Below are 27,051 nucleotides of genomic sequence, written 5' to 3'. Positions count from 1 at the left end.
AAAATCAGTGAAACGCTTCGGAATCCCTTCCCCGTAAAATGACACACCGAAAATTCCCTGGCTACTGAAACTAACTCCAAGCTGTCAGCGACATATGGTCATCCCTCAAACAGATATATATCCAGATTAAATTAAATCGTGAATTTTTCATCGATAGACGAGACACGTCTCCCTCCTTTTATATCTTTTTATTAGCGATTCTTGCTTTGACAAACATTTATGTTGTTCGATCAGCACTGGACTTATAGACGACTGGAGTATGAAATCTGTATCAAAGAAATTCAAATGACAGATGTTGTGCCTTTATAATAATTATAATAATTAAATATAATTAATTATAAAGCGTGGATCCTATCTTTCATGCATCCAATTTATACTTTTTACTATTTATATTTTAGTTACACACGACAGAATGATTACAAATATAATTAACTGAGTGTCAGTCGATCCACATTTGGATAGAGATATCTGTCTAACCAGTAAAAGTCCTCATCTACTTTAAATGTTTTGACTCGGTCGAGCTCGCTGTAATTATAATTGCGCCACAGAAGATGTATCGTATTTCTATCAAATATTTCTATATAATCAACCTTTACAATTCATCTCATGCTTCCAAATAATAAGATTCTTCGTCAAAATAAAACTTTCATTTGTGGAATAAAATTCAGGAAGTCGCACAGGATTGATTGTGAGTTACGACACGTAAATGAATACACCTGACACGATCCTGCACGAGATCCAACCGTGACAACTGGAGTGGATCAATTCTAAAAATAGTAGAAGTTTCAAGTTACATAATCGTCCAAGACACAAAGGTACCCGTTGATATTGTTAGAAGTTTGATAGCGATAAGAACAAAATCTCGAGTTTCTCTCGACGTTGATGTTCTCGCGGTTGGTTGAAAGTGCCCTGGAAAAACATTTGTACCATGAAGTCGATCGTTTCTAAGCAAGGAGATTCTCGTCGAAAGCTTCCCCGGCGAAGAACCGTTTCCAAGCGACGCGCCACTTCGTTATCGGGTCGAACTGCTGATAACGGACACTTGAAACTTTATTAAGTTCGAGCGATTTTATAAAGCGAGTTAAGTGACTTCCCAGAAGTAGCTGTTGTTGCCTAGCCGCTTTTATTCGTCACGCTTGCGAACTTTATCATACCGATCGTTCAAACTGTACAGTTCCCTGTGAATTTTTTTTCTTATAGTTTCCTGTGAATTTTTACGACCCTTAAATTTTTTTTATCGAGCAAACGATAGCGTTTTAGTCGACTTTGTATAATGCTACACACAGAGAAGCTCAATAGTCATGCTATGTATAATTGCAGAGAATTTCGCCGATTCTATGTGAAAAGGCAAAATGAAAATGTGTAATATAGGAATTTACATCGTATCAACGTAATTGTAATTTCAGTAATTTTGCAAATGGAAATTTCAGGAACTTTAGTATTAAAAGTATCCTACTACTCTAGAAGTGTGGAAAGTGTGAGATCTAAAGCAATGCCGACATTGAAATAAAACTATAGTTGATTACATATTCAAAAAAATTGTGAAACGTACGAGTAGAAAGTAAACTAGCGCAACACATATAATCCAGTTGAATGCACGCATAGTCTCACAATACTTAAAATCATTTGCCTCGAAAACGAAGCGTCGCGTAAAAAAATTTTATTCCACGTTTTCGACTTATTTTCTCGCATAGGATCATTTCGCCTGTATATTTGATAAAAACGCTATTCGTGAATAAACCAAATTTCCCCATGAAAACACGATCAGAACTTCGATATAAACGTAAAACATTCAAATAAAAATAGTCGTTCGTCACTATCCAGGCAATTCTAGTTTCATCTTTTAATATAACTCTCTGTTATGGCTTCTATCGTCATTTTCAAAATTTCCTATTTTCCGTCAAATAGCTGGGAGCAACGAATAAAATCAGGTTCCATCGATCATAATCGGTTGCCTCTGGAGGATATTAATTCTCAGAAACAACCTCGGAAACATCGATACGTAAATTCGTGTTTTAAATTCCTCCGATCGACGTTGGTCTTTTTATGTGCTTTTACTCGGGTAATAATGGGCGTGTGTAGAAACGACTCGCGCGGTTCAAATTAGTTGGTGAGGACCAAAGTTATAGAAAATCCAAAAATGACGAAAAAAATTGGCGGGGCGACGGCGCGAGAGAAAAATAATTTCGGCCGGATACCGGCGGGATGAAACACGAGACGAACCGAGGCGAAAGAGGGACACGCGAGTCCTCGCGAATTGAAATTTCTAGATATTTTTGCGGCGTGCATTCAGCCGTTTGCAACGACGCGAGGACCATCGAGGGGGGATTTCATTTTTCCGCAGAATCGATAATTGTTTGCGTGCGGCTAGCGATGGGCGTCGACGCGCTTCGAAACCGTCTTTGAAAACCAAAAATATCGATAAATATGAAACCTGTATATTTTACTTTATGCAGAAAATATTGATCTTCGATGGAACTTCTCAAAATTTCGAACGTCGAAACTCGTCTCTTCAAATTTCAAAAAGTCTTAGCTAAAAGTTTGAACTCTCTCGGAAAAGAAAGTTCCTTAATCTTAATTTCTCGATTCAGATTTTCGAGATTCTCTTACGATCCTGCAGACTTTTACCAATTGCAATTCAAAATGCAGAAATTACCATAACCCATAAATTCTACCAATAAAAGATTTCACAGGACTCTAATGTTTTTCAACTTTACCCGTTCTTTCATTTATAAAGAAAAGAATCAATCCTTCTGGATCATTTTGGCGAGTGTTTCGTCTAAGAAAAATTTGCCGGAAAATGGTGCTTCGAAACGAGGATTTTATGCAAATTGTTCGAGAACTCTGAGTGGAGTTGGATCGAATCGCCATCGCTACCGGTGGTATGCACAAGGGGATGAAAAAGGCAGCGCCGATTCGGCCGATGGAACAGTTAATTGATACAGTAGAGCGCGTCCATATTTCGCTCAGGCTCGGATTTCAATGGCGGAATTTCCGGTTGGAAAGCGTGTGGCCATTGAACGCCTAATACGGAGTTTTTAGCGCGACAGAGCTTTAAGACTGACCCGATGAAATAAAGACCGATTTCACGCCGAATGGACGCGTACAAAGCCGACCACGTGCGTGCCCGTACATTCTCTCCCGTTCTTTTCCGTGTTTTTCGTTCTCCCCTTTCGTTTCTCGTTTATTTCTAAATAAAAGTCACCGATCCGATCAGCTATTCCGTGCCAACTGCGATTCCACGTTTTTTCCTACCCGTCTTTCCTTGTTCGCGAGTGTGCATGCTAACAACGCCAGCTACGTCCACTTTTGTGTCTTTAAATGACGCCTACTTCTTCCGATTGGATTGTGAGTACTCCTCTTCTCTTCCTGGAAAAAGGAATTTGTATATTTCTGGAGAAGAGATAAATATGAGAAAACTTTAAACTGTTTGCTATTTATTGGGCAATTTTATGATTGCTTTTAAGAAAAATTTGTCTCTCTTGGGGTAGTTTTGAAAGTGTACTCGGTTTCTTATGATGAACGAGATAGTTTAGGAAATTCAAAATATGAATAAGAGAATTTATATTCTTGGTATAGGTATTTAATATTTTTGCTTATTTTTAACTTGTTAGAAAATGACATTTTTGTCTTGACCAATGCCAGATTTTTGTATTTAACTGATGCATTTAATGATCAATTAACGGTATTATTTTTCAAGTAGTATTTTGCAAAAATACATAACGATGCGTTTTAAATTTCATCAAACATGTTGAACTCTTTAATTCAATTAATGTCAGATTTTGTTTTTCAATAATCAGTTAGAAACGGTATTTGCCACGCAGTATTTCGCAAGAGTGTGTGATAAATTCTTCTTTTGAAATTTTATATTATTCATCCTTTCTGTATATTTATATTCTTATATTTTTATCAGAGTTTTGGGTAGAAAGTAGAGGGTTGATCACCATAATTTATATTCACGAAGAACACCATGAATCGGAGCATCGTATCTTCTTTTATCATACCGGCGCTTTTTTTCCATTACTCCTGAAATTGATTTCCCTTTCTTCGGCGGAGTAGGATTGTATTAATCCCAGCGATGGTACCCAATCGTTCCTTCATCCAGTTGCACTGCTAACCTTCCGGATCTTTCTCTTTCTTATATATAATGGCCGAAAGAATGCCGATTCCGATGGAATTGGAATGATCTGACTCACGGTTTTGCATTAATCGCGATCACCTCTAACCGTTCCTCGCGTCGCTTTATGAAGCTAACAGGAAGCAGAGGAACTTCGTTCCATTTTCATTGTAATGCAACACCTTCTATCGATAAGTTTGCTTCCCTCTCATCGATGTTCCATTTTATTGAATCTATATATCAACCTATCCTGAATCGTCAAACACGGTGGAAAATTAAATACGTTTATTTACCGAGATTTTATTTACAAATATTTCGTTCAATCAATGATACTCAGTTTTCGAATATTTTCTCCTTTTCTTTTTTTTTTGTTGTTTGCCTTAATGACCTATACGTATCGACAGATAAAATAATAAACTCCGTGTTTTAATATTACAGCAAAAATTCGATACTCAGAGTAGTTTTCGTTTTGCGTTATTCAATTCTTTTCGTTTTATTAAATTTATATGCAACGAGAGGGGTTTCTGCTTAAATTTTCTGCTCTGGCAGCGAATTAATTCGAACAAAATTCTTTTTGTTTCTCTCAATTTCTTATTAACAAGTATTTCGTAATGATTCCAGAGAAATTTTGATATTTAATAACAATGTTGAGTAAATCGTTTAGCGGCAAAGGAACATGATTGAACCGAGAATGATTTAAAGAACGTAACAGAGTTTAGAAACATCTCTTCCTTATAATTAGTCAGTTGCTTTCCTTTTTTACTTCTTGTTTCGCGTAAAGTGTTTCTCTGTTTTACAAATACTACTACGAAAGCAAAGGACTCACATAAAATTCATTAAAATGGAACAACTAGCTTTTCTGCCTCAAGATATGTGCCCGAAAACGAATTCCACGTTTCCCATTGAAAACTAGCACTTTTGAGGCAACAAATCGAGTTTCGGTTACAATCAAACTGGTACGTCAAACCGTAGGAACCACCCATTTCAGGTCGTTACAAATTGTTCTTGCTTAACAAAAAACCCGGTTTTCCAATCAACACGAAGTCTTTTATAAAATAACCACTCCCAGTTTCCCAAACCACAGTGTTCTCCGACTCGTTCATTACCATTTTAAACCGGTTAGACCCATCGATACACTTTCTATCCAGATCATTATTACTCGCCGTATCTATGCATCGACTCGTGCAGCTTTTCGAGAGACATGCACAATTTCGTAGAAAATTCAGGCTCCATTAATCTTCTCCTTCTTCTACACCTTACTACTATCTACGGGTCATTCCTCTGCTCTGTTTTTTTCCTTCTCTACAGGGTGTATCTGAAATAATACAATAGGAAGGGTACAGGATAAAATAAGTCGAAAGATAAAATAAATCGAAATAAAGAGTGACATTTTTTCACACGAAGCCTGGTTCTTTAATAAATTTCATAAATTATGGCAAACTGTTGCTTTGTCCTTAACACGTTCACTGCCACATCAGTTCTATATATATGTTGCCCTCGAAACTGCGATAGATCGAAATACAACATTTACTTTCTTGCAAAATATTATATTGCATTTGCGTACCTTTCTCTGGCAACGTTATTTAATTTCGCATCGTTGAAAATCCTTTAGTCCACGAAACGTATGTTATTTTAATCAAGCTATAAAATTTACTTAAACGATCACCGATGATCATCGTGCCAGTCATCGTATTAATGGATTACGTAATTTATATGAAAGCTGCTATTTTTCATCTCTGTCTTATCTTTACACTTATATTCACCTGCTTTTACATTATTATTACAAAGTATTACAAATTGCATCACCAATTCAGAAACACCCTGTACATTCACCTATCCCCTTTCATTTATTTTAAATCCCTCCCCCACCCATCCTTTAATCCTTGCAACGTCGAACACAAACACCCTGTTCGAATTTCTTATGCAGTCCTCGCGCATACAAACGACGCGTTTAGACAGCCACCCTCGTTCTCGAAGACGCGGCGAAAACCGGGAGAGAGAGGAAAGCAGAAGCGTGGCCGGGAACCAGAGGGTTGGAAGGGACGAATGGACGCGTTCCGGTTCGATCGTACGTTTCCTCCGGCTCCGCTTTGTCTCTGTAAAACGAAATAATGGATTTTCGGCGATGGACCCCCACGAGCTTCGAGCGAAATAACGCCAGGGGTGGAAAGAACCGCCGCTGATGAATGTCGAGCTGGTGAATTGCGAACAATTCCATAGTACCAACGATCGACGTGATTTAATTATCCATCCGGGTAGCATTAAAGGGGGTGGTATTAAATCGGCCGGTGGGTTTCCGCGACAGAGTTTTGTGTTCTTAATGGGCTTCTGCAAGATGGATTGGAGTTTGGCAGAGTCGTGGGATTTTTCGAGGAATTTGAATGGTTTCAATGCGCGTACTAAATCTATTTTTGCTTGTCTATTTTTTAGTTTTTCAACAATTTGGTTTTGTCTAACGAAAAAGTTGTAGTAAAACTCGTGGATAAAACGGACTAGAAAACTTTTTATTCTTATATATTCTTTGTTCTTTCGGGGATATTTTAGGACGATAAAGAAAATATAGAAAATTACCCGAATTTATTAGTCCGGTATCTACGATTGGAATACATAGAGAATAAGGCGCGACAGCAGGTTGGAGTAGCAAATTTAAAAAACGGCAACGTCAAAATCTGCGAGAAGGTTACACATCAACAGGTTGGCCGAAACTTTTACGCCTTATTTCCGAGAGAAACGATCTTCATTTTCGGCTTCAGCGATCTCAAAGACCCCTAAAATGTGTCATTTTAACCGAATATTTTGCAGTCTGGATACCATACTAAAGCGTAACTCCTTAATATTTCCTTTTCTCGACCTAAATATTAAAATACATTTTTAATTCCGTTTTTAAACAGAACCATTTCTCAGATAATTGCATCGACCTAAATGTTACGAGATTTTTATTTCCTTCTTTAAATGGAATTATGTCTGAGATATACGATAATACGTTCTTTTACATTTATTATGCTGTACCTTACGTTTCTGATGTAGTGCAATGAAGATATGAAACGCGAGAAATAACAGGAAATTTTCTTCATATATGCGAAGAACATAATTCTCCAGTTCTAAAAATTCATTTTTCTAAAAATGTTAAAAGCTTAGTTGCATACGAGACACTCGAGAACCCGAGGCAAAACCTAATTAACGCAGATTGTTTTTGGGTTCGTTAAAATGTGACGCTTAATGTTTCGGGAATAGTAAGTTCGCGTGGGTCGAATTTCAAACAGGTCTTTCTGATCCTCCGTGGGACGTGCTTTTAAGAGAATTTTACCTGGCAATGTTTAACCGCATAATGAGCGAGTTTTGTTACGGTTATTGTCCGGGTGTAATTGGAAAAAATGTTCGATATCGCTGGGGCCAAATAATTGACACTTTTGTGGCGCGGATAGGGATTCAAATGTACAATACACCTTTCACTGCTATTTCCTTAAACTATCCCAAGCTAATAAAGTTGGTGATACATCATACTATAGAAGCCAGTGAAATAAATCTTTGAAAATGTCCCCATGTACTTTTTACATCACGAATGAACGACGTTATATCGGTAAGAAATATGTTTAGAATTACGCAAAGACACTTTAGAGGCTGGGTAGGTAAAGAAATTTTAAAGATTCTTCTTATTTACTTCTATTATATTATGATCGATTCTCAATTTTATCAATTTCGGGGAACAATTTGTATTTTTCATTCAATTATTGATATTACTACGTCTTTATTTCTGTAGTCCGTTCAGTATCCGATTCTATTTACTTGGTAATTATTGGTAACCAATAGTAATTACAGTTATGTTAATACTTCATATAGTTTCTCAATAAACATTACGAAAAATATTTTTCGAAAATTTCTACGAATCTGATCGAGCTAGTTATGTCCATAATCTGGCGTGTCTTTTATATTCGGTAACGGAGATACAAAATTACGAAGAAAAATATGTAAAAATAAACCACGAAGATCCACAATTCTCACATTATTACGTAACTACATGGTGGAAATATATTTCCAAACATGTACCAAGAAATTCTACGAAACGTTACGACGAATATACGTAATTATTACCCCGGTTTATCTGTTAAATGAGCAAACACCGAATATACAAAATTTCATTTGAAAATTGGACATTCCACCTGGAAGCTCGAAACATTTCTCTTCCAAATTAGTTTCGAAGTTCTCATATTCAATGAACTAAAAGAAACTGAGTTTGCTCGAAAAACCTGCCAAACGACCGTCAAAAAAATCCCTGCAAACGTTGCAAACGACGGAACCAGTGACTCGAGAGGATGAACGAGATCAAGCTCACCGAAGGAGGGTGGTCGAGGGAAAAAGGCAGAGCTTAATAAAATTCCAATTTAGCAGGATTACCGGTGGAGTGCGAGCAAACCGACATCTCTTGGAGGGGGATCGGCTATGAACGAAGACAGAAAGGAAGCGGAGATTCAGTGCGAAGGGTTGTCGAAGGGACCGACGGTTGAATAGGGAGAAATTATTTTGAAGAATTGGAATTGCTGGCGCGCAGCAGTCGGCTCTTTGATTTTGCTCCTCTGACCAATCTCGATCGCTGCTGTACACCGACGCCGTTGCCACAAATTGTAAAAGAGTGCCGTCTGACTGACTAAAAGGGTTACGGAGAACGTAGGGCAACACTTTTCATCGCGTCAAACGCCTTGGCTTCTTTGAATCTCTTTTCAAAGCGGTTTCGAGCGTTCTCGTTGCGAGTGCGGGAAACTTATAAAATAAGTGTTAAATACGGTCTCACGGAAAATACCGAGGTTTATTAATACGATGGATAATCGGCTGTTTAAATACCTTTGTCATCTCCGAAAAATATAGATTTGCATTAAATATCCTGCAACTTATATACATTCAGATTTGTTTCGAGTTTGATCAGTACAATCGTGATAATCGAGTCTGATAATTGTGCTAATTGCACGGTTCCATATAACACGTGTATAATACATTTGTAAAAGGTGTCTACGAATATTCGAATTCCTTCATGAGCCTGTGCTCGTCTCTCTCTCTGTTCAGTCAGCGGACTTGTTGAACAATTTTCCTCGGAGATTTTGCTGATCGTTATCACCTCTGAAGCCAACGATTAAACGTCTAGTACTGCTCCTTCCTGCGGCTTACTAGCAATTTGCAAAGGCTAAATTAATTAATCAATTATGGCATTAACGATATATTCGCCTCGAAAATACCATATCAGATAATATCCCTGAAGTGAATAGTACGCGACCATTTTTCGCGTAATGCATTTTCCAGAAAAGAATCCCTCTTTCTACGCATTCACCTTGTCGAATCTCTCTCAAATTACCGTTTACATCTAATTTCAAGATTCTCCCGAAGACTTCTTCTCTTCCACAGCTAGTAGGAGATAATTACTAGTGTCTTATTTTTCTAATTATTATTATCTTTTTCCAGCCAGAGTGTGATACTTGATCAATAATTCCCGTTTCATAATATACACTAAGTTATCTGTCTGTTGAAACTTATCTGTCTCAAATAATCCTACTTTATCATATATCTCTGTCCCTCTCGATTTTTCTTTGGTCGCTTCGTGGAAGCTTCACGAGCCGGAAGTCGTTCTGCCGGGTCAACGAATAAACTGGGAGGAAGAATGGAAATATACATTCACCGGCTGAACTGGAACCGGGCCACATTTTCCGCGGGCCTTTCACACTGATGTCTCGGTGCAGATTGAATCTTCGCCTCTGATCGATCAATGTTACAAATTGTCGATCGCTCGCTACGATGTAACTCCATTCGCGGCGCAGATTTACGCCAAGACAATAATCTTACGCAACAGCTCCACTCCCTGTGAAAATATATTTCATTATGATTACCGAGAGCGATGGAATTTGTAGGATTCGCTTAAAAGTTCACTCGGCAGCGAAGGCGGTCGGGAACTTTCACGACGTTCCGTTTCTTCAGTTTCGAATGGAACACGACAATCCTGAACTATTTCTGAGATAATTTCGTTATAGAATATTTTTGAAGTTTCCGTAGAAACGTTATTAAGGTAGCCTATAACTGGAAATAATATGAAAGTGCCATCGTGTGAGTGTACATAGATCGACGAAACATTTATTAAAACATTGCGATAAAGATATAGAACATAAAGACAGTAATAGGTTGCGATCGAACTGTGGATTTTTATACGAAACTTATATTCGCGCAGGTAGGAAAATTCATCGAATGCCCATAATATACCAGATCTTGTTAAAACTATCGAATTCAGTTTACTTTTGTCTTAGAGTTGAAGCCTGAGCTTGCAGATTTCAAGGTCTCTTTCGCCGGAGCTGGCAAAGAGATATTTTCCTCGGGATCCAACAGTTACGTTCTTGAATTCTGAATCGTTTTCAATCCAAGGTTGCCGAGTTCAATAGCTCCTCCACTTTAGTTTACGGAGAAATTGTTTCCAGGGAATCCAGCTACCCATCTATATTTTAGAATTCCGAATATATTCAAGAATAGCTTGCAAATTCCAATAAATCATTCACCCTGACACTCCTTGTTCTCGCGTCTTTGAATTCTAAACTCGTTTAACGCATTAAAAATATAATTAATATAATTATTCGAGAATAACCTTCGAGTGAAAAAAACAATGACAAAACACTCATTTTCATCTTCAAAAACCACAATCTTACGAATAATTATATTCATTAATGAAAAAGATAATCTTATTCCTTAATGGATTAAAACGATCAAACTTCTGTTTCCATTATTAAATTCAAGCTAACAAGATTTCAATGTTCCCTTCACTCGAAATGTGCAAGCAAAGTGATTCCCTTTGGTTCTGTCAGCGGCATTCTTGAATTTTGGAACTAGTTGAAACCTGAGCTTGCAGATTTCAATAATACCTTTGTCCGAGCTTGCAAGAAAACCGTCCGTAAACGTTAACTGACATTCGAACGAGTACATTCGATGTCCGTTTTCACGCGTTCCAACTCGGTGCAAATGACCGTGTACCGTGGTCCGTATAAAATCGTTCTTCTACTAGCAGTGGCACGTTTTAATTGCTGCTGACGCGGTTAACCGGTAAATCAGCTAAACCGATTAACCGATACTCACTGGGCAATCGATTTAGCCGACTAACACGTTTTTGATCATTAAATTAATGGCTCGGAACGTCCCGGATACGGGACAACGTTCGTTAAAACTGCAAATTAATGTGCGTAAGTTGGAAAGTCTGTGGTGGATCGATGCTCAATTTCAAAAATACAAGTAATTTAGTAAAACAAATACGATATTTTTCGATCGTAATTGAGAGATTTGGAGTAAAAGTGGTATGAGTATTGTTTTCTTCTATTTCTATTGTGAAAGAGAGATAAACGCTAAAAATGGTAAATTAATATTGGTAAATTAAAATTGATATTAATAAATGGTAATTTAATATTTACCATTCCTGGTATTACCACATCTATGTATACATTTTATGGCTATGTATAGTAGGTTATCTTAAAATTACTTGCCCTACGATTTAAATTCCGATAACGTGTTTTATATACAACACGTTCGGTCATACGTCGAGCCATTTCGTGGTTCGGCCAAGCGTTCAAAGTTGTAATAATCGCACACGTCTTATGGTACGTGTAAGGTACAACTGGTTTAATTTTACAAGATGTTTGATAAATAGTTACGAACGATTCATTGGTGAACAAGAAAGGTTTATTATCTCGAAGTAAATAATACATGAATAACATTTTATTACAATTTCTGAATACATCTATCCTCTAACTACAAACCACAGGCTTGCCACGTGTTATTTATGTTACCCGACTTCCTTACCACGAGTCTCCTATATCTATACGATGCTGTAGGCGAAAAAGTTAATGTGTAGACGAATCGACGGGCAAACGATTATAGTTACGAGAAGTAAAGTTTTTAGTACTTGTGTACCGTACGTGATCGAGAACTTTGTGAACTTCCGTTATACGTGATCTAAATTTTGCAAATTTCCGTTATGAATGATCAAAAATGTGTGAACTTCCATTACACATGACCCAATTTTGTGAATATCCACCGTTCGTCAGCCAAAATGAATTTCTGACTTTCTAAGAACACCGTCTAAATTTCTGTATCAGAATTTAACTTTATCCACAGATGAAAGGATTCGTTACTTGTATCATTTTCTTCTCAGCCTGTCAATAATGTTTCAAACTTTTTCTTAATTCCATCTCGTTTTGAGTACTTTATTCCTTTCCTTTAACTACATGTAAAATTACGTTTACGAGATAAAGTCCTCTTCAGTTAGTCCTGAACTGAACTTCTGTGTTTGAAAATTCAATTTCAATGCCGGACTCTATCTATCTTGTCGATCCGATCGCTTGTATTCTTCAACGCTCGTATGTTTCGTTGTTCGTCAGGTTCGTGTTTCCATTCGCTCGTTTTCCCTCCGCTTTCGTAATTCATGCGTGAAATTTGACTTAGCTTAAGCGTTTTATATCGCTGTTGCAGACCAGATACTTCGATGGAACTACATATTACAGAATGGACATAAATGATATCGCAGAAGCTCTATAGCAGTGACAGAATTTTAGCACGTATACGGACAGATAGCTTGGACAAGCTTTCGAATTATCCCGCTGTTTTCACTGAGAACATTTAACCCCTTATGTTAGAATATCGTGTCAGACTCGTAACATGGATTAAGATTGGTATCAAGCAACAATCCAATATCCTCCATAGAGATAAATGCAAATCTAATGTCTTAAGGAATAGAGGAAGATTCGCCAATATTAAGAGATTCGTATGCAAATTTCAACGAATACAACGATCCACGTAACTCGAGTTTAATCCTTGAAGATTATTATAAAGTTAAAGCAGTGGGATCAAACGTTTTGTTATTCAATACCAGGTGAAACATAGAAAAATTATTGTTTGCAGTTGTGATCAATAACACTGTAAACTGATGTTATCGCTTGACGATAATATTAAAATATAAGAGATCGAATCTCGTTCCTTTAATAGTTAAGCTGTACTTACGTTAAAGCGCAATTTTAACTGAAAATATCATACCGACCGACAAGACTGTACAATATTCCAATCTTTTACATCAAACATAGTATTAAAGTAATAACCGCGATAAAAAGGAGACTAACATATACGGGGAAAAATCTAAAGCAAGGAGTTAACCAAGGACTCTTTTGTCACGGCTGGATTCGCTCTCTGGGTTCTGTGTCAAAGAAGGCCACCGAATTAAGCCAGACGAACAGCCATTTTCCCGTGGCGTCAAACGAAAATAAAACACGCGGACTATTTTCTTTTGTACAGGGAAATGGACTTCCTTCCCTTCGACGATAAATTCTGATTTCAGAGGATGGCCAAGTAAATTTTCCGCGAATTCCAGAGAAAAGTGAATCTCCGGCAATGGCCTTAAAACGCAGATTGCCTACGTAATATGACTTTCTTTGTTGGACATATATGTGCAGTGGCTTATAAAAATGTTTCAATATTTACCAGAGAAAATTTTTATGAATATTCTATGTGTACATTATACGGAACTCTTTAAACTTTCATAAGTGCTGTAACGAAACACGACGGCTTGAACTATATTGGTAAAAATTTAAACGAATATTACAATCTATATGGAACATTATAAATCTATAATCTATACTAATACTACAGAAGTTACAGGATATTTGCTGTATACATATATCGAATAAAAGTATACATTACGAAAAGTCATGGTGCCAGTAAATATCGAGATCCATTAATACAATGGATAATCGTCTGTTTAAATACCCTCGTGATCTCTGAAATATACGCTTGTACTAGGTATCATGTAATTTCTATGACCATCTTCAATCTTATTTTAAATATTATTTATGTAATCATGATACCTTGGTCCCATTACAGAGCCGAGGAAATTTCAACATGTTTACGGTATAACACAAATACGTGCATAAATTGTTCCTATTTCCGCATTCATGCGCGAATACACGTATCTGCATAGGTACGTGAGATTACGTCCACGTAGCCGGAAGCGGTCTACGTTCTCTGGCAAGAACCACGTTTTGCGAACGAGCACCCTCCACGCCTCGAGACGCACTAGCCTGAACACTCTGCGCCGTCTTCGTCCCTCCAGGCACCATTCGTTTCACCACCGCCGTTCGTTTTGCTTGTCGAAACGTCCTGAAGCATCGTTGTCGGCCATTAAGATCTAACGACACCGTTGCGCCAACGAGTGGCTCGGTTGCTCGTTCAACCCTCGTGCTGCGAGACTTCGACTTCTCTCTTCTTTGCCCACCCTCTACAACCGCCCGTTTTCACCCTATTCATCGTTTCCACTGTTCGTCCACAGCTTTTTGCCCATGTTATTTGTATTATTACTTGGGTAACAAAGATACGAATGCAAAGTGGCCGCGAATATGAGTTTATTCGAATGATGATGAAATTAAGAAGAGATAGAATTGAGAACAACGCGTGATTATAGGAGGGGCGAATTTTTATACTAGGTGATTTATAGAGCGATTTGTAGAACGCACGTGGATATCACACGGAGAATTTGTTACACGCGACGAAGATGTGTGTCGTGCGTGTGAAGTCTTTGGAAGAAGATATCACCAATTCTACTTGGAACTGAAGCTGTTGTTCATATGCGTTTTCTGGGCGCTGGTAAAAGAACTCGTAAAATCTGATGCGTTGATGAAGAGTCGTATCACAGCTTAAAAGCTTCATAGTACCATTAAATCATTGCAACGAAATAAACATTGTAATTATAACTCCAAACGTCGCCCATTTCCAAGTGGACGAACTCTTCGAGATACTTCGTTCGAATTATATTCTTGGAATATAAAAATATTCTTCAAATCTACATCGTTTATCGATGTGAACTAACGAACTAACTTCGTATAAACTAACTTTGATTAACAATAATACCGCAGAAATTTATTTTGCGGATACTATTTATATACCGTGTTCATATATTTATGTGTATCCTAATATCAATATCGTTATTCGATAATTAATTATCAGAACGGTTTTCATTTAATATTTATCCATCGTATTTTGTACCAATTACTTACGCCTGACCGCATCGCTGAAAATTAAACATCCGAACAGCTATCCCGAAAGGCATTTCCGATATTCATAAATCAAACCGATCAATTCTTTAACCGCCATCGTCTGTCAGGAAGAAATTAGGAAGTCTTTCGGAAGTGGCGGGCAGTAATGGAAAACTTGTTAAAAATTCGCATTTGCAGTTATCGTGGGACGCGAACGACGCGAAAGAAACGAATGTTCGCAAGCGCGCGCGTCCTTTGTACAATATGCCTCCTCCCCTTTAAAACAGCAATTTTATGATATCGTTTCGCTGCGTTTACCCTGTAACATATTACGAGCCGCGCGGCTTTCAGCTAAACAAATTACTGGGCTATCTGTGCCAATGTGTTTGCTCGACGCAGCACATCTTGCTCGTCCGAGAATGTAACTACGAAATTACCAGGAATGAATCGTTCTCCAGTGACGTGTTCTTCGTGAAACAATTTTTAATGACCAAACGCGCAATGGAATAGCACTGGGTGCCTTGACTTTTTCGTTGGGGATATCTTTTTGGAAGAAGATTCGATGAAAAGGAATGGGAATATTTTCCGTTAATCTATTATTTCGGATTTACAGTGGATACGAAAACTATTGGCATGCACGGGGGGGGGGGGTGAAAAAATTTTCGGAACTTCTGTTTGCGTTACAACAATAATATAATTAAATTAATTAAATTAATTAATATAATATAATTAAATAATAATTGCTCGTTTGCTGTGTGGAAAAATTTTCAAAAAAGTTTTCAGACAAAATTTATTCCCTATAATTGGGACTATCAGTTGGTGAAAAATTGATCAATGTTATGACGATTTATAACGCCAAATCGAAAAATGGTCGGATTTTCAGGTGTCAATTCCATCCCTTTAGACTGAATTTGGCTAGCCAAAAAGAAAAAAAAAAAATTGTGTGCTACATATCTATATCTATATATCCTCCACATATCCCCGAAGTTTCATAGCTTTTTTAATTTACGAGTTGGTATCTTCCCTTGTCAGTTGCGTTCTTTCGAAATTGCGGACATGTCGCGATATTCAATAAAGATAAAAGTTCGTAATAGACGAATCGTATATCGTCGGTGCATGTTAAAATGCAAATTAGAATGTGAATGTAGATTGAATCCAGAATGGATTCACGTTTATTGTTAGCCAGGGCATCTTCGTAAAACCTATTAAGCAATTCCTCTCGAATAGCTAATTCTAACAATTCCGTGTCACTTTCATCTTCGCGGTAACTACTTGAAACGCGGGCTACTAAAAACCCACTTACATCAACAACCCTTCCAGCAGGCCTGCCGCGAACATTTAATCCGAAACGAAAGCTCTGAAAGCTCTCAAACAATTTGCCCGATCTCACGGTCACTTTGACTGCGCGATAGCCGCGTGTACGGCCCATTGCAAGCCCCTTTTGCCACCGCGCATAAAACATAAACCAAGTCGGAAATAGTTCTGCTTCTCCTTTCATTTTCATCCCTTTCTACTCTCCAATTGTCCGCCCTCTTTCAACTTTCACGTTTTCTCCACGTTCTATCCACAGTAATTCTTTCTCCTTCATTTACTTCTTTTCTCTCTTTTCTGTTTTTTTTCTGTTTGTCTTATTCTCATAACGTGTCGTTATGTACATTATCATGCATAGGTATCCGGAGACTTTCAAACTGTTGCAAATACAGTGATCTCTATCGATGTCTTGACCATATTCGACGGATTATTGTTGTAAAGAATTTTCCAGTGGAAAATTGTTCGACGAATAAAATAAATAAAAGCGAGAGAGAAGAAAGGTTGGAATAAATTTAAAAGTATACGTGGAAATTGCAAGGTATTTAGTACAAGTATACATTTCATTTACAGATTCACGGACGTATTTAAACAGTCAATTTATCGATTATATTTATAAATCTCAGTATTTGGTAGACCACATTTAACATTTATTATGTATGTTTAAGATGGCTATTCATGCGTGCTAATTTCTGTTAAATATACGTTTGCAATAAATACGAGCACTATGTAATGTTCATCGTATATATAATATATTTTCAGAATGGTTTCAAATTTTGCCGAGATGATTTAATTTATTCCATGGAATTTTCACGATCTTTTTCATTCGTTGCTGGAATTTTTGCTGACGTTTGGCACGAAGAGACTAATACACTTATTTCGACGGTTTTATCGATTTGAAACGTCGGGAGAAGTACAAAGACAGAGAACGGGAGTGGAATAGAAAGGGTATCCATTTCATCGTGAACTAATCAGCGAAAACTACCGAACAGAGGAACACGAGTCGAACGAGAGAGAACATTTGGTATCCGGATAGGCTATCTGTCCGAATGGATCGATGATTAGGTATGGAGCGTGGCGACGAACATGGATTTCGTGACGGAAGTCATCCGTCGGTGATAAATGGCGGCTACGTACGTTGTCAGCCTTGGATAAACTGTGAAGTATGGGAAAATATAAAAATAAAGCTCGCTATGAATTTGTGTAAGCACGTCGAGGCATGTACCGAGCGTGTTCCTCGGGAAATTACCATGCATTAACATACGCGTATAAATACGCGCTAACACGTGTAAGTTTACGATGGCAAATACGAACAACCGTAACCAGCCACGCTGCAACACGTGAATTATTCTTCGTCTCTTCATACACCTCGTAGTTTCATCTTTATGCCATCGCTAAATTCCGTATCCAGGGTACGAAAATTCTGAGCGATCGTTGAAGCTCGAGTTTCACGATATTTCACTCCATGGTACAACAGAAGTTTCGCTCCGGCATTTTATTTATTTATTTATTTATTTATTTATTTATTTATTTATTTATTTATGGGATAAAGCTATTCGAATATACGAAGTTGGAAAGATAAATATGACAACAAGGCATGGTATAACTATTCCTCGATTGCATGGGGAAATTGACAGAATATGTCGATAGAGGAATATACATTATTAGTATTGATGACCACACGACTAATACCAGTAAGATGGCCAAACAATGTATTTCTCTAATAACGAGGCCGAACATATAAAAGGTCATAGTTTCAAGCTGAAATATTAACTTTGAAACTTTCGATAATTTATGGACAGGCTATTATACCGTGGGACACTTTGCGTACGAATATGATCAAATTTTCTTCTACTTTCAAATTGTAAATGGCGAGGCCAAGATTAAACAACATAGCCTGATAGTTATGGCCAGCAACAAGAGTAGATCATCCGCTGTGTCTAGCAACTGCACGTAAAAATCTATGTCGAACTCTCGCAAGAGAAATGATTCGAATGTTAATTTTAATCAATTTACTGGGACGCTACCATTTCTCGGTATCGTAATTGCGTACGTCGACCCAAGATTTTTCGCGTCATGCACGACATTTCACTGCATCAGAAATAGTATTTGATATTTGCTCGCGTGAGAAAAAAGAAGCAGGACATTCTGGGATACGGGGAACAACGATAGTCTATCTGCGTAATATGCATTTTACATTCTTCCTCGTAGCTGTGGAGGTTAAGCTGCGCACGGATTTTTCAGGTTACATAGTGGAAATGCAAGCTGCAACAAGTAAGCTCGCATTCAAACATGAACGAAACACGCCGAAGAATTCGTGTCACCGGCTTGATCAAAATATGCTATACACGAATGAAAACATGCACTTTTAACGACAGTTATTGTATTATAGTAATTTACGGTACTGTTCGTTTTCCTTATCGTGGCATGCTACATGATTGGATCTGTAGATGTTACGCTTAGAATTGATAATGAAAATTGTAATTATGTTGCTAAAATTTGACATCAATCCAAAAAAGTATATAGAAATCTGAAGGCATTTATTCATGTGATCAGAAATATAGATTTAATAAAAAATTAGTATATAGCACGAAGAGTAGTCTTACACATATAATTAGTGCTAAATTTGAATAATAGCAAATAACAGCGAATAATATAACGAATACAAAGTATACGTTTGTAATAAATATTTTGTCATTTCTTTATGCATTTACAAATTCCGCCTCCGATTTTACCAATATAATCGTGATACGCCTGTGTCAATACATTGCTAACGAACTTTCAAAATATGTTGTGTTCGATTATTTTCCTGAGCACTGTACATCGAGCAGGAAAGTCATCAATTTACACATCAATGTTCTCTGAAACAAAAGTAGCGAACGAATTTAGAGTTTTGAATTGAGAACTGAGTCCGGACCGAATGAAGGAGCGTCGAAACGGATCAACAGGTATTCTATTGTAGCCGCAAACAATTTGAAATTTCGTAGAAACGGCCACTGACCGTAGAAACAATTTTCTATAAGAAAGGAAAACAGCGAAAACAGGATCGAGACGAGTTTGCTTTGTAAAAAGCAACTTTGGAACGCTCCCTCCCACCGAACTCGTTCCATTCTGAATTTCAAACATCGCCAGAAACCCGAAGATTCGCCGATCAAAGACAACGTTTGCTTATCCGCCAGGCGTTACAAAGCGCGTGGCGCCGTGTTTTATCCGCATCGAGGCAAAACAACATTGCCCCCGTCATCTCGAAATTTATCACACTCCCCTGTTCTCCTAGTCGCAGTCTCCTCCGCCCTTTGTTTTCTTTTTATCGTGAACGATTAAGCGTTGACGAACATCCCTACCGGGATGAGACTCGAAAACTTTCTCTTGTTTCGGCTCCATCTGACATCGAACGCGTAAATCTTCATCCTCGAGTTTTCGAATGGTGTCGCTGGCAGATTTTCACGTTGGTTGGACAAATGGTGATGGATCGTCGCGACACAACGAATATGCTCATATGGCGAAAAATTCAAATCACTTCGAACAGGATTTGATAGCATAAAACTTCCGAAGGTCTCGGAAGCGCTGGGAATCGCAAAAGTCTTAGAAATGTTGGACCCTTCGGCTATTTCGATAACGCCTTGAGAACTTCGCGCGTAGTCAATATTTTACAAAAATTTCGAACGCTCTGATCCAAACAGTAGCATCGATGTAAACCGTGAAAGAAATCCAGAAAGTTCAACGTGTCGGAAATACATCCAGGCGAACGACTTTCAAGGTTTTCAAGATTATTAGGAGTGTTAACGTTGTCAGATTCTATACAATATGATTGGGATTTTGATAGACATGAGAAATAACGGTTAATTTGGAAACTAATACTCGGATGTCCGTCACTATAGGCAAGACTATCGATTTCCAAGGCAGATTTCAAGTTTCTGCAGCGACAGAGCTGCACGATGGCTGGAACCGTGCGACGAACCGTGGATAACGCGGACTTCCGGTCCCCGTGGTGCGAATGCACGCAAACCTGGCCCCTGCAGAGGATATCCGATGTCGCGAACGAACATTCGTCCTTTTGTTCGTATCCGACTTTCAAATGAATATTCGCGAGGCGATTCGCCCGATCGATTTCGCATTTCCTGCCCACTGAAATTCTCACGCGTTTCCTGTCCCTGTCTTCCGAGAAGAATTATCCGAGGTCTCATTTTCTCTGTCTCTATCATGCACCGGCTGGTTGCGTAATTTTGAATACTTCTGCCGTATAATAGCTTTCGGCACGGTACTCGCCGATTTCTATCGTCCCTCGTTTCCCCTAGCTTATTCGACTTTAATTATTCACGGGTAAACGGGGGCGAAGCTCGTCGGGAAACTTCCCTTCCCACGGTGATCCCCATTGCATCCTAAACGCGATATTAATTTGAGACACTTTGAAAATCGTGCTCTCTTCACCGAGTGTAAGTGCATCGTGCTTGTTATTGATCGTCGTGAATCTCAATATAAAACGACGCTTAGGATGTGTCTTAATCTCTTCTTGAGCCATAATATCGAGTTGCAGAGATTCTGTTTTTGAGTCAATACTGGCTGTGTCTTTAACAAAACATTTTGAATACTGTATATAGCTTCGATTCTTCGGTGAAGATAACCGAATATAAAGTACGTATAACGTTGAGATATATTTTATTCGACAACCGAGTTACCAATAATACCTAACATAACACTATAATAGTAACGTTTGTTGGAATAAAAATTTGGATTGGGTGATACGAGTTTAAAAAACGGACCAGGAAATTATGAATAACGATCGATTGAAGATTTTAATTGGACACGAGGTGCGATAGTAGTCATCGTGATAATGCTGCTGCTGCTGATGTAGGTACTGCTGCATTTTCTTCTCATTTAAGAATCGTGGAAAGAAAAATCGACTCCGGTCGTCGGGATTTGAAACGCGGGTCCCGAACGTTCGTAACCTAAGGCGCTAACTACTGCGCTGCCGTCGTCCAACACTAGTTGGTGTCGTCCGGTAGTATTTGTTGTCGAGTGCCGCCACAGGCAGAATGAATTGAAACTGTTGAATCGTGTCTGGATGAGCGTTAGAAGCACCGAAATTTGATACGTATCCAAATATGTCATTGACAGTTAATTAGAATCGAAGCAAGATGAGAAAAATAACTGAGAAAATAATCATATTTCTATTCCGATAAAAGTGAACGTTAATATCACCAGAAATACCTGTACGTCCTAAGTAGTTGCAAGGATAAAATATTTGACACTGATCATTTCAACTGGTTTGGTAGTTCTTTCGTTAACATTGTTCTCACTAAAGTTAATAAACAATATCGAAGCAATGTATCAATAATTATTCTCTATAACGACGTAACATCTGCGATAATCAACAGAGCGCTCTTACAATTTCATCAAGTAAAGAAATTTGCGAGCAAAAAGGAAAAGGCAAAGACGTAAGAAATGCAAACTTAACGGCTCGGTAGATCTGTTAGAGAAAGTGGAAGAACGACGAAGTTACAATCTCTTGCATCGTTCTCCAGGGTGAAAGTCAAGAGCAGGGTGGATTTAAAAGTTCAGCCGTCTTGATCCGATCACGGTCGTACGATTGTTAAACAACGCCGCTCGAGAACCGGCTTACGGGGTTCCCCTTTATTGCCTCAGCTCACGCTTCCTCTTCTGCTAGGAAAAAGAAAGCGGCCACGTACTTCCTGAAGCTTCTGACGCTGCCTCTTTACAATCATTTTCCACGAAGCTTACGAGCTGCTGGCACGCTATAAATTCGTGTCAGCTTCAACTTAATTCAATTAATGATTCCTTCCTTCTCCTTTTGTTGTCGCGAAGTTTCTGTCCGTACGCTCAACGATTTAGAAGCGAAGATAGACGTCGAAGATTCCGCGTGTCGCCTGGAAAATTCGTAGTTCTCCTCGACGTCGAGAAATCTGGTTGGGAAAGAAAGGGTTCATGAAAACGTTTGCTGGTCTCACTGGAACGAATGGAAAGGCTCTTTGGTGCTTCATCGTATTGTTTCTCTCCTCGCGATTGTCAGAGGGAAGATAGTGTGCAGAGATCGAGGACTCGAGCCGTAATGGACGCCACGATTTAGATTCAACGCTCGTGGAACTTGATATCGCCACGGTGTAGCGCTCGTGAGTCGAAGGAAGAATGGTTATTTCGAGTTGCTTTAAAGGTGGTCTCGCGGATACTGATCCTATCACATGTTACCATTTCATGGGGAATTTAGGTCGTGAAGACGAAGTCGAAGAACGGCGGGAACTCTCCCCGAAGTAGATAACTCGAGTCATTTCTTGAATTCTAATGTTTACTAGAAGCTATTGAACGTAGCCCCACTCTCGCTGAACTCTCAATTGATATATATCGCCGGCTTGTCGACAGGATTACGGGTTTGAAGGAGAGTTCTTTCGAGTTACTTCGATGATGTCTTTTGCAGGAACTGATTGTATCACGTGTTGCTATTTCATGGGAATTTAGTGTCACGTTGACACGGTAGAGGTCGAAGAATAGATAAATAAGAAAGTTTGACTGACTTTTTTTAGTTCTGACGCTTATTATCATTAATGAGAATATATCGAGCATATTGAAAGAAGTTCGGCTGTCTTGAACGTAAAAAAACCGTGTTCTTAGCAAACAGACAAAGCGAATTGATACAGTGACTTATCAACTGGATTACATTCTTGATCCAATCAAACTGGCATGGCTAGGTGTACAATTACAATACATTGCTTACGAATCCTTCGATTGGGTCACGGCAGTTTCATTTTATTGGCTTATCCCGATAGAGAAGGAAAAACTAAATTAATGAACCGTAGCGATTCGCAAACTAGTTTATCTTCTGTGAATCTTCCGATATGACCCATGTCGCGAAACTTGAAAAATTCTCGCTTCGTATCAAGCAAGTCTAATTCTTCTAAATTTCGTATAACGTGTCATTGTAGAAAAATGTTGTGAAAAAATGATGTAGGACGTTACGAGTTTTCGAGCGTCGCTTGCAAAAAAATCTTCAAGATCATCGTGAAAAAGCGGTTGAAAGATTCAGGATAAGACTTAGGGGAACTTTTGCTTTGGTGAAGCACAGCGAGAGCAGCCAATTCAAGTTTTTACAGACGGTAGATGTGTGTATGAATCTCAAAGAAACTAGAACTCTTGCCTGCTTGGAACGCGGATTAGTGTTTACACGGACACGGACCTCCGTTATTTCAATTTTAGAATTTCACCCGGTTGAAAAATGTTTCTTATTAACTCTAAAATTTGCCAAGCTTTTCTCCCGGATCTTAATTCTCTACTTCACTCTTTAAAATTCAGAAACTTCCCGATTTAAAGGGTCAAAGGAAAATTACTAGTTAGAATTAAAAATTTAGAAGCTTCGTCATTTGTGAGATCGAAAGAAAATTACCTGGATGGGTTCGATTTAGCATTTTCTTATTTAGCATTTTATTCTATTTACGACTATTGTTATTTAGTTAACATTAAAAATTTAGAAACCCTACAGTTTAGTAGACGAAGGCAAAACTACTTCCAAGTATTCGAATTTTGCAACTTCTATTGCCTTCAACTATCTATATCATAGAAGAAAAGAGATAATATAATAAACGTCGTTCGATCGCATAAATGTTTGCAAATGAAGCTTGATAATTGCATGATCATCGACTGAACAGCTAGCAGTTAATAGTTTTCACGCTCAATTTTCCAATCGATTCACTCGATTTTAATCAAAGTAAAATGTTGCGCGCGATGCCATCGGTCAGGAACGATCACGTTAACAGAAAGAGCCATGGAACAATATTATTTTGCCCGAGCGGAAAGGAAGCTTTCTCCGCTTTTATCGTTGTTTCAAGACACTCGAGGGCCGGCGTGTAGAGCTACCACCCCTATTGAGCGTAATGTGTTACGTCGATTGGTGACTCGGTGTAATCGAAAAACTTCCCGTGGAATTAAACGTACTAGTTTGAGGATCGGCTCTGGGAAGCGCGGGGAGAGAAAGACCGTTTGAAACTTAAATAACAGCATCGACAACTTTAGAACTACCCTAACGTAGTACATAGAAAAACTTCTCGACTGAAACGGTCGAACCACCATTAATCTTTGCTCCTAAGAAATTACCAACAGCCTCGTAAAACGTGCGATAGCGTCGCTTATAAATTCTAATTTGTACGAAACAGGTGTTAAGTCTTGGATGTTAACAGACGTAGATAAAATAACTGATCTCTTGTAGAATATAACGTGTAGAATGTAATGTTTCGTATTTATGTACGAATCAGTTACTGTATGCGAATACGGACGTAGATACGAGGTAAATCAAGGTGTATCCATGTACAAAAATTAAAATTTCTATAGCGAAGAAGAATCTCAGTTCCTCTAAACGAGACAGATTACTTTGTAACGGTCAGATTTCGAGATCAATGGTGATTAAGAGCGACGAGAGGAACCGCGTAACCAAAAAATCGGGCAAATGCAAATCAAGATACAATTCCATAAAGAATTTTGATTGCCATCGCAGAATTCCTATGATTGAGTAGTATTTTCTTAAACAAGATACAGTTGCAACTAGATTTTAAGATCGATCATAATTAAAAACAATGAGAGAAATAGAGTTGTAAGAAACTTTGCCACAAGGGGACGATTACGCGAGTTAAAGCAACGTTCGAACGGGTGCGTCGAAGGCTGGTCGTCCTCAAAAATGGAGAGAAAAAGAAAAATGAGGCAGAGGCAGACGGGGCTATTCAATCTTGCCAGAGAGTTTGTCAAAGCCGGGTCCCGTTCACCAGCAACGTAAAAGTGTAATTACTTCCACAAAACGGAACAAACTTTTCCCAGCGTCCTAACTGACCATAATTATTTTCGTCTGTGTCATACGCGCGTTCCTTTCTGCCCCATTTTCTTGCTACACGACACGACGACGACGACGACGACGACGACGCGGAGCCGGCGAATCCTATTCGTTGTCCTCGACCGAAGAAGAAACGACACACGAACTACGATAATTGCCGTAGGGAGAAAAACAATCCGTGCTAATTATCACGACGTCGAGCGCGACATCTAATTACCGGGGTGTCCACCCCTGTCCAACACTGTGCCTCCGCGTTACTTATCGTCTCGACTTTTCCCCATCGAGATTGCTTATTGAAGTCAACCTCCTGCTCGAGGAAATTGCGTGAACTCTTTCTTCTACAGCGAGTCGTTTGGAAATGTCCCGAGCATACTACAGAAGAAAAACAAGGTGGAACGAGTAGCAGAGGAATGAGCGATATGTTACTTTCTTATCGTTTCAATTTAAAAAAAAAAAAACATGATCCTTCGATTCTTGCTCCAGATCTTTGGTCTTCGAAGCACTTTGCATTCGTTGCATATGAATTACGCGCGATATGTTTGTAATCGAATTTATTGCGCAGTGTTGGTACTGTATATCTATTTACATCTATTACATGGAAAGATTAAGGCATGAATAAAGTTTGGCAGCAATATTACGTTGTGATTAGGGAGCTGCTATCAAAAATCCTATCACATTTGATATATTTGTATGGAGGGATTTATATGATTTATGTGACACATTTTTTTGACGATGACATCACGTTATGCGATCTCTTGCGCAATAATTTACCAGTTAATAATGTTAGGCAATCGATAGTTACAAGTTACAAGTTATAGATTGCAATTTCATGTGGAATAACTTGTAATCTCTCTACTTGTAAAATTTCATTTCTTCCACGATTAAGATTATTGCTGTCCTTTAAAGATACCGATATTTAAGTATTTATTGATACTAGTGACTTGTGAAGCTTCGCTAATTTATTTTTAATTCTATTGGATTCAACGATACAGCTAGAGCTTTGCATTCCAACAGTACGTACGTATCTACAATTAGATTTATATATGCAGAAACTTTCGATGGCGACGACGTTATGTGATTCGTTTCTCGAAATGAATATAGTATTTCCAAAATTTTAGATGACGAGCATCACATGACAGAAGTTATAATAAAAATAAAAAAATACAAAAAATTCATTATTCACCGTGGCTGAGTACATCGCTCGGTTATTGATATGAAAGCTAATGGAGTTTTCAAGTCTATCAATAAGAGTGGAGAAAACTTAAAGGGGAATAACAGGAAGCTTAGCGGCAAGTCCGATGATCGAAAAGGCTCGAAGGTGCAGAAGTCGAATACCTGTGGTCTGTACTCAGTGTCGGATGTCAAAGGATTAGATTAAAATTCGTGATTCGAGGCTTGAGAAGTTCCCAAAGTTTAAGCTGGCGTAATTAAAAGGACGAGAGTTCAAAAATTTCAGAAGTGGCTTAAAGGGTGGATCGATATTCGACCTAGAGAGATATGTGCTCCGTAAGCATTTAAAAGTTGGATACTGTGAAAGGTTAAAGCTCAAGGGCGCTTAAAACTATTAAAAGCACAGATGATTTGAAAGTCAAAGTCCTTTTCTTTGAAGCTCGCAAGGGAGAAATCGACGAAATAAAATATTTCATAAAAATCAGAGCATTATATAATCTCCCAATTCGTTACGTTTTACACTAAGTTTTGAAGTTTTATCATTTTTATTTCACAATCGAACAGCACGCAGCCTTGTTGATTTTCCAACT

Source organism: Bombus affinis, chromosome 11 (assembly GCF_024516045.1).
Source record: "Bombus affinis isolate iyBomAffi1 chromosome 11, iyBomAffi1.2, whole genome shotgun sequence".
NCBI lineage: Eukaryota > Metazoa > Arthropoda > Insecta > Hymenoptera > Apidae > Bombus > Bombus affinis.
Note: the sequence above shows the minus strand (reverse complement) of the source record.